This window comes from Humulus lupulus, chromosome 3, assembly GCF_963169125.1.
Source record: "Humulus lupulus chromosome 3, drHumLupu1.1, whole genome shotgun sequence".
NCBI classification, from domain to species: Eukaryota; Viridiplantae; Streptophyta; class Magnoliopsida; order Rosales; family Cannabaceae; genus Humulus; species Humulus lupulus.
This window is the reverse complement of record NC_084795.1, coordinates 2,861,110-2,870,663: the sequence shown is the minus strand read 5'-3', so window position 1 is coordinate 2,870,663 and position 9,554 is coordinate 2,861,110.

Here is a 9,554-nt window from a genome sequence, read left to right as displayed (position 1 = left end):
AATTTTCGAAAGTTTTTTCCTTATATTCGTACATCTCTCAGTATTTTGAGTGTTTCACCCTCAACACACCTCGGATTCGTACGAAACTTTATACATAGAACCCTAAGACATAGGCCTACAAATTTTGTGCCCATGACCCTCGCATATTCTTTAGGATTCACTATCAAAACATTGCTCGAATCCATATTAGAGAAATCGAAGATTTCCGAAAGGGGTACCCCTTTGGGGAATTGGAGATTTCACTAATTTCTCCGAAATGTATTACCCTCGTGTTCAACTCGTTCGATATTTTTCCCCAAGAGGTCTCATGGGTAAATGAATATATTGGAGTCGAAACGGAGACTTAAGTCAACATTTCTAAAAAAATACCCCTTTTTGATGGCACTTTTCGCAAGTTTTTTCCTTATATTCGTAAATCTCTCAGTATTTTGACTGTATTCACCCTCAACACACCTCGGATTCGTACGAAACTTTATACATAGAACCCTAAGACATAGGCCTACAAATTTTGTGCCCATGACCCTCGCATATTATTTAGGATTCACTATCAAATCATTGCTCGAATCCATATTAGAGAAATCGAAGATGTCTGAAAGGGGTACCCCTTTGGTGAATTGGAGATTTCACTAATTTCTCCGAAATGTATTACCCTCGTGTTCAACTCGTTCGATATATTTCCCTAAATGATCTCATGGGTAAATGAATATATTGGAGTCGAAACGGAGACTTAAGTCAACATTTAAAAAAAAATTCCCCTTTTTGGTGGCAATTTTCGCAAGTTTTTTCCTTATATTCGTAAATCTCTCAGTATTTTGACAGTTTTCACCCTCAACACACCTCGGATTCGTACGAAACTTTATACATCAAATCCTAAGACATAGGGCAAGAACTTTTGTGCCCATGACCCTCGCATATTCTTTAGTATTCACTATCAAAACATTGCACGGATCCATATTAGAGAAATCGAAGATTTCTGATAGGGGTACCCCTTTGGTGAATTGGAGATTTCCCTAATTTCTCCGAAATGTATGACCCTCGTGTTCAACTCGTTCGATATTTTTCCCCAAGAGATCTCATGGGTAAATGAATATATTGGAGTCGAAACGGAGACTTAAGTCAACATTTCTAAAAAAATTCCCCTTTTTGATGGCAATTTTCGCAAGTTTTTTCCTTATATTCGTAAATCTCTCAGTATTTTGACAGTTTTCACCCTCAACACACCTCGGATTCGTACGAAACTTTATTCATTAAATCCTAAGACATAGGGCTAGAACTTTTGTGCCCATGACCCTCGCATATTCTTTAGTATTCACAATAAAAACATTGCACGGATCCATATTAGAGAAATCGAAGATTTCTGAAAGGGGTACCCCTTTGGTGAATTGGAGATTTCCATAATTTCTCTGAAATGTATTACCCTCGTGTTCAACTCGTTCGATATTTTTCCCCAAGAGATCTCATGGAAAAATGAATATATTGGAGTCGAAACGGAGACTTAAGTCAACATTTCTAAAAAAATTCCCCTTTTTGATGGCAATTTTCGAAAGTTTTTTCCTTATATTCGTACATCTCTCAGTATTTTGTCTGTTTCACCCTCAACACACCTCGGATTCGTACGAAACTTTATACATAGAACCCTAAGACATAGGCCTACAAATTTTGTGCCCATGACCCTCGCATATTCTTTAGGATTCACTATCAAAACATTGCTCGAATCCATATTAGAGAAATCGAAGATTTCGGAAAGGGGTACCCCTTTGGGGAATTGGAGATTTCACTAATTTCTCCGAAATGTATTACCCTCGTGTTCAACTCGTTCGATATTTTTCCCCAAGAGATCTCATGGGTAAATGAATATATTGGAGTCGAAACGGAGACTTAAGTCAACATTTCTAAAAAAATTCCCCTTTTTGATGGCAATTTTTGAAAGTTTTTTCCTTATATTCGTACATCTCTCAGTATTTTGACTGTTTTCACCCTCAACACACCTCGGATTCGTACGAAACTTTATACATCAAATCCTAAGACATAGGCCTAGATCTTTTGTGCCCATGACCCTCGTATATTATTTAGGATTCACTATCAAAACATTGCACGGATCCATATTAGAGAAATCGAAGATTTCTGATAGGGGTACCCCTTTGGTGAATTGGAGATTTCACTAATTTCTCCGAAATGTATTACCCTCGTGTTCAACTCGTTCGATATTTTTCCCCAAGAGATCTCATGGGTAAATGAATATATTGGAGTCGAAACGGAGACTTAAGTCAACATTTCTAAAAAAATTCCCCTTTTTGATGGCAATTTTCGAAAGTTTTTTCCTTATATTCGTACATCTCTCAGTATTTTGACTGTTTTCACCCTCAACACACCTCAGATTCGTACGAAACTTTATACATCAAATCCTAAGACATAGGGCAAGAACTTTTGTGCCCATGACCCTCGCATATTCTTTAGTATTCACTATCAAAACATTGCACGGATCCATATTAGAGAAATTGAAGATTTCTGAAAGGGGTACCCCTTTGGTGAATTGGAGATTTCACTAATTTCTCCGAAATGTATTACCCTCGTGTTCAACTCGTTCGATATTTTTCCCCAAGAGATCTCATGGGTAAATGAATATATTGGAGTCGAAACGGAGACTTAAGTCAACATTTCTAAAAAAATTCCCCTTTTTGATGGCAATTTTCGCAAGTTTTTTCCTTATATTCGTACATCTCTCAGTATTTTGACTGTTTCACCCTCAACACACCTCGGATTCGTACGAAACTTTATACATCAAATCCTAAGACATAGGGCAAGAAATTTTGTGCCCATGACCCTCGCATATTCTTTAGTATTCACTATCAAAACATTGCACGGATCCATATTAGAGAAATCGAAGATTTCTGAAAGGGGTACCCCTTTGGTGAATTGGAGATTTCCATAATTTCTCCGAAATGTATTACCCTCGTGTTCAACTCGTTCGATATTTTTCCCCAAGAGATCTCATGGGTAAATGAATATATTGGAGTCGAAACGGAGACTTAAGTCAACATTTCTAAAAAAATTCCCCTTTTTGATGGCAATTTTCGAAAGTTTTTTCCTTATATTCGTACATCTCTCAGTATTTTGACTGTTTTCACCCTCAACACACCTCAGATTCGTACGAAACTTTATACATCAAATCCTAAGACATAGGGCAAGAACTTTTGTGCCCATGACCCTCGCATATTATTTAGTATTCACTATCAAAACATTGCACGGATCCATATTAGAGAAATTGAAGATTTCTGAAAGGGGTACCCCCTTTGGTGAATTGGAGATTTCACTAATTTCTCCGAAATGTATTACCCTCGTGTTCAACTCGTTCGATATTTTTCCCCAAGAGATCTCATGGGTAAATGAATATATTGGAGTCGAAACGGAGACTTAAGTCAACATTTCTAAAAAAATTCCCCTTTTTGATGGCAATTTTCGCAAGTTTTTTCCTTATATTCGTACATCTCTCAGTATTTTGACTGTTTCACCCTCAACACACCTCGGATTCGTACGAAACTTTATACATCAAATCCTAAGACATAGGGCAAGAACTTTTGTGCCCATGACCCTCGCATATTCTTTAGTATTCACTATCAAAACATTGCACGGATCCATATTAGAGAAATCGAAGATTTCTGAAAGGGGTACCCCTTTGGTGAATTGGAGATTTCCATAATTTCTCCGAAATGTATTACCCTCGTGTTCAACTCGTTCGATATTTTTCCCCAAGAGATCTCATGGGTAAATGAATATATTGGAGTCGAAACTGAGACTTAAGTCAACATTTCTAAAAAAATTCCCCTTTTTGATGGCAATTTTCGAAAGTTTTTTCCTTATATTCGTACATCTCTCAGTATTTTGAGTGTTTCACCCTCAACACACCTCGGATTCGTACGAAACTTTATACATAGAACCCTAAGACATAGGCCTACAAATTTTGTGCCCATGACCCTCGCATATTCTTTAGGATTCACTATCAAAACATTGCTCGAATCCATATTAGAGAAATCGAAGATTTCTGAAAGGGGTACCCTTTGGGGAATTGGAGATTTCACTACTTTCTCCGAAATGTATTACCCTCGTGTTCAACTCGTTCGATATTTTTCCCCAAGAGATCTCATGGGTAAATGAATATATTGGAGTCGAAACGGAGACTTAAGTCAACATTTCTAAAAAAATTCCCCTTTTTGATGGCAATTTTCGAAAGTTTTTTCCTTATATTCGTACATCTCTCAGTATTTTGAGTGTTTCACCCTCAACACACCTCGGATTCGTACGAAACTTTATACATAGAACCCTAAGACATAGGCCTACAAATTTTGTGCCCATGACCCTCGCATATTCTTTAGGATTCACTATCAAAACATTGCTCGAATCCATATTAGAGAAATCGAAGATTTCCGAAAGGGGTACCCCTTTGGGGAATTGGAGATTTCACTAATTTCTCCGAAATGTATTACCCTCGTGTTCAACTCGTTCGATATTTTTCCCCAAGAGGTCTCATGGGTAAATGAATATATTGGAGTCGAAACGGAGACTTAAGTCAACATTTCTAAAAAAATACCCCTTTTTGATGGCACTTTTCGCAAGTTTTTTCCTTATATTCGTAAATCTCTCAGTATTTTGACTGTATTCACCCTCAACACACCTCGGATTCGTACGAAACTTTATACATAGAACCCTAAGACATAGGCCTACAAATTTTGTGCCCATGACCCTCGCATATTATTTAGGATTCACTATCAAATCATTGCTCGAATCCATATTAGAGAAATCGAAGATGTCTGAAAGGGGTACCCCTTTGGTGAATTGGAGATTTCACTAATTTCTCCGAAATGTATTACCCTCGTGTTCAACTCGTTCGATATATTTCCCTAAATGATCTCATGGGTAAATGAATATATTGGAGTCGAAACGGAGACTTAAGTCAACATTTAAAAAAAAATTCCCCTTTTTGGTGGCAATTTTCGCAAGTTTTTTCCTTATATTCGTAAATCTCTCAGTATTTTGACAGTTTTCACCCTCAACACACCTCGGATTCGTACGAAACTTTATACATCAAATCCTAAGACATAGGGCAAGAACTTTTGTGCCCATGACCCTCGCATATTCTTTAGTATTCACTATCAAAACATTGCACGGATCCATATTAGAGAAATCGAAGATTTCTGATAGGGGTACCCCTTTGGTGAATTGGAGATTTCCCTAATTTCTCCGAAATGTATGACCCTCGTGTTCAACTCGTTCGATATTTTTCCCCAAGAGATCTCATGGGTAAATGAATATATTGGAGTCGAAACGGAGACTTAAGTCAACATTTCTAAAAAAATTCCCCTTTTTGATGGCAATTTTCGCAAGTTTTTTCCTTATATTCGTACATCTCTCAGTATTTTGACTGTTTCACCCTCAACACACCTCGGATTCGTACGAAACTTTATACATCAAATCCTAAGACATAGGCCTAGAACTTTTGTGCCCATGACCCTCGCATATTCTTTAGTATTCACAATCAAAACATTGCTCGAATCCATATTAGAGAAATCGAAGATTTCTGAAAGGGGTACCCCTTTTGTGAATTGGAGATTTCACTAATTTCTCCGAAATGTATTACCCTCGTGTTCAACTCGTTCGATATTTTTCCCCAAGAGATCTCATGGGTAAATGAATATATTGGAGTCGAAACGGAGACTTAAGTCAACATTTCTAAAAAAATTCCCCTTTTTGATGGCAATTTTCGCAAGTTTTTTCCTTATATTCGTAAATCTCTCAGTATTTTGACTGTTTTCACCCTCAACACACCTCGGATTCGTACGAAACTTTATACATTAAATCCTAAGACATAGGGCTAGAACTTTTGTGCCCATGACCCTCGCATATTCTTTAGTATTCACTATCAAAACATTGCACGGATCCATATTAGAGAAATCGAAGATTTCTGAAAGGGGTACCCCTTTGGTGAATTGGAGATTTCCATAATTTCTCCGAAATGTATTACCCTCGTGTTCAACTCGTTCGATATTTTTCCACAAGAGATCTCATGGGTAAATGAATATATTGGAGTCAAAACGGAGACTTAAGTCAACATTTCTAAAAAAATTCCCCTTTTTGATGGCAATTTTCGCAAGTTTTTTCCTTATATTCGTACATCTCTCAGTATTTTGACTGTTTTCACCCTCAACACACCTCGGATTCGTACGAAACTTTATACATAGAACCCTAAGACATAGGCCTACAAATTTTGTGCCCATGACCCTCGCATATTATTTAGGATTCACTATCAAATCATTGCTCGAATCCATATTAGAGAAATCGAAGATGTCTGAAAGGGGTACCCCTTTGGTGAATTGGAGATTTCACTAATTTCTCCGAAATGTATTACCCTCGTGTTCAACTCGTTCGATATATTTCCCTAAATGATCTCATGGGTAAATGAATATATTGGAGTCGAAACGGAGACTTAAGTCAACATTTCTAAAAAAATTCCCCTTTTTGATGGCAATTTTCGCAAGTTTTTTCCTTATATTCGTGAATCTCTCAGTATTTTGACTGTTTTCACCCTCAACACACCTCGGATTCGTACGAAACTTTATACATTAAATCCTAAGACATAGGGCTAGAACTTTTGTGCCCATGACCCTCGCATATTCTTTAGTATTCACTATCAAAACATTGCACGGATCCATATTAGAGAAATCGAAGATTTCTGAAAGGGGTACCCCTTTGGTGAATTGGAGATTTCCATAATTTCTCCGAAATGTATTACCCTCGTGTTCAACTCGTTCGATATTTTTCCACAAGAGATCTCATGGGTAAATGAATATATTGGAGTCAAAACGGAGACTTAAGTCAACATTTCTAAAAAAATTCCCCTTTTTGATGGCAATTTTCGCAAGTTTTTTCCTTATATTCGTACATCTCTCAGTATTTTGACTGTTTTCACCCTCAACACACCTCGGATTCGTACGAAACTTTATACATAGAACCCTAAGACATAGGCCTACAAATTTTGTGCCCATGACCCTCGCATATTATTTAGGATTCACTATCAAATCATTGCTCGAATCCATATTAGAGAAATCGAAGATTTCTGAAAGGGGTACCCCTTTTGTGAATTGGAGATTTCACTAATTTCTCCGAAATGTATTACCCTCGTGTTCAACTCGTTCGATATTTTTCCCCAAGAGATCTCATGGGTAAATGAATATATTGGAGTCGAAACGGAGACTTAAGTCAAAATTTCTAAAAAAATTCCCCTTTTTGATGGGAATTTTCGCAAGTTTTTTCCTTATATTCGTGAATCTCTCAGTATTTTGACTGTTTTCACCCTCAACACACCTCGGATTCGTACGAAACTTTATACATTAAATCCTAAGACATAGGGCTAGAACTTTTGTGCCCATGACCCTCGCATATTCTTTAGTATTCACTATCAAAACATTGCACGGATCCATATTAGAGAAATCGAAGATTTCTGAAAGGGGTACCCCTTTGGTGAATTGGAGATTTCCATAATTTCTCCGAAATGTATTACCCTCGTGTTCAACTCGTTCGATATTTTTCCACAAGAGATCTCATGGGTAAATGAATATATTGGAGTCAAAACGGAGACTTAAGTCAACATTTCTAAAAAAATTCCCCTTTTTGATGGCAATTTTCGCAAGTTTTTTCCTTATATTCGTACATCTCTCAGTATTTTGACTGTTTTCACCCTCAACACACCTCGGATTCGTACGAAAATTTATACATAGAACCCTAAGACATAGGCCTACAAATTTTGTGCCCATGACCCTCGCATATTATTTAGGATTCACTATCAAATCATTGCTCGAATCCATATTAGAGAAATCGAAGATTTCTGAAAGGGGTACCCCTTTTGTGAATTGGAGATTTCACTAATTTCTCCGAAATGTATTACCCTCGTGTTCAACTCGTTCGATATTTTTCCCCAAGAGATCTCATGGGTAAATGAATATATTGGAGTCGAAACGGAGACTTAAGTCAAAATTTCTAAAAAAATTCCCCTTTTTGATGGCAATTTTCGCAAGTTTTTTCCTTATATTCGTAAATCTCTCAGTATTTTGACTGTTTTCACCCTCAACACACCTCGGATTCGTACGAAACTTTATACATTAAATCCTAAGACATAGGGCTAGAACTTTTGTGCCCATGACCCTCGCACATTCTTTAGTATTCACTATCAAAACATTGCACGGATCCATTTTAGAGAAATCGAAGATTTCTGAAAGGGGTACCCCTTTGGTGAATTGGAGATTTCCATAATTTCTCCGAAATGTATTACCCTCGTGTTCAACTCGTTCGATATTTTTCCACAAGAGATCTCATGGGTAAATGAATATATTGCAGTCAAAACGGAGACTTAAGTCAACATTTCTAAAAAAATTCCCCTTTTTGATGGCAATTTTCGAAAGTTTTTTCCTTATATTCGTACATCTCTCAGTATTTTGAGTGTTTCACCCTCAACACACCTCGGATTCTTACGAAACTTTATACATAGAACCCTAAGACATAGGCCTACAAATTTTGTGCCCATGACCCTCGCATATTCTTTAGGATTCACTATCAAATCATTGCTCGAATCCATATTAGAGAAATCGAAGATTTCTGAAAGGGGTACCCCTTTGGTGAATTGGAGATTTCACTAATTTCTCCGAAATGTATTACCCTCGTGTTCAACTCGTTCGATATTTTTCTCCAAGAGATCTCGTGGGTAAATGAATCTATTGGAGTCGAAACGGAGACTTAAGTCAACATTTCTAAAAAAATTCCCCTTTTTGATGGCACTTTTCGCAAGTTTTTTCCTTATATTCGTAAATCTCTCAGTATTTTGACTGTATTCACCCTCAACACACCTCGGATTCGTACGAAACTTTATACATAGAACCCTAAGACATAGGCCTACAACTTTTGTGCCCATGACCCTCGCATATTATTTAGTATTCACTATCAAAACATTGCACGGATCCATATTAGAGAAATCGAAGATTTCTGAAAGGGGTACCCCTTTGGTGAATTGGAGATTTCCATAATTTCTCCGAAATGTATTACCCTCGTGTTCAACTCGTTCGATATTTTTCCACAAGAGATCTCGTGGGTAAATGAATCTATTGGAGTCGAAACGGAGCCTTAAGTCAACATTTCAAAAAAAATTCCCCTTTTCTTTGGCAATTTTCGCAACTTTTTTCCTTATATTCGTACATCTCTCAGTATTTTGACAGTATCACCCTCTACACACCTCATATTTGCACATAGTTTTATACATAGAACCCTAAGACATAGGCCTACAACTTTTCTGCCCATGACCCTCGCATATTCTTTAGTATTCACTATCAAAACATTGCTCGAATCCATATTAGAGAAATCGAAGATTTCTGAAAGGGGTACCCCTTTGGTGAATTTGAGATTTCACTAATTTCTCCGAAATGTATTACCCTCGTCTTCAAATCGTTCGATATTTTTCTCCAAGAGATCTCGTGGGTAAATGAATCTATTGGAGTCGAAACGGAGCCTTA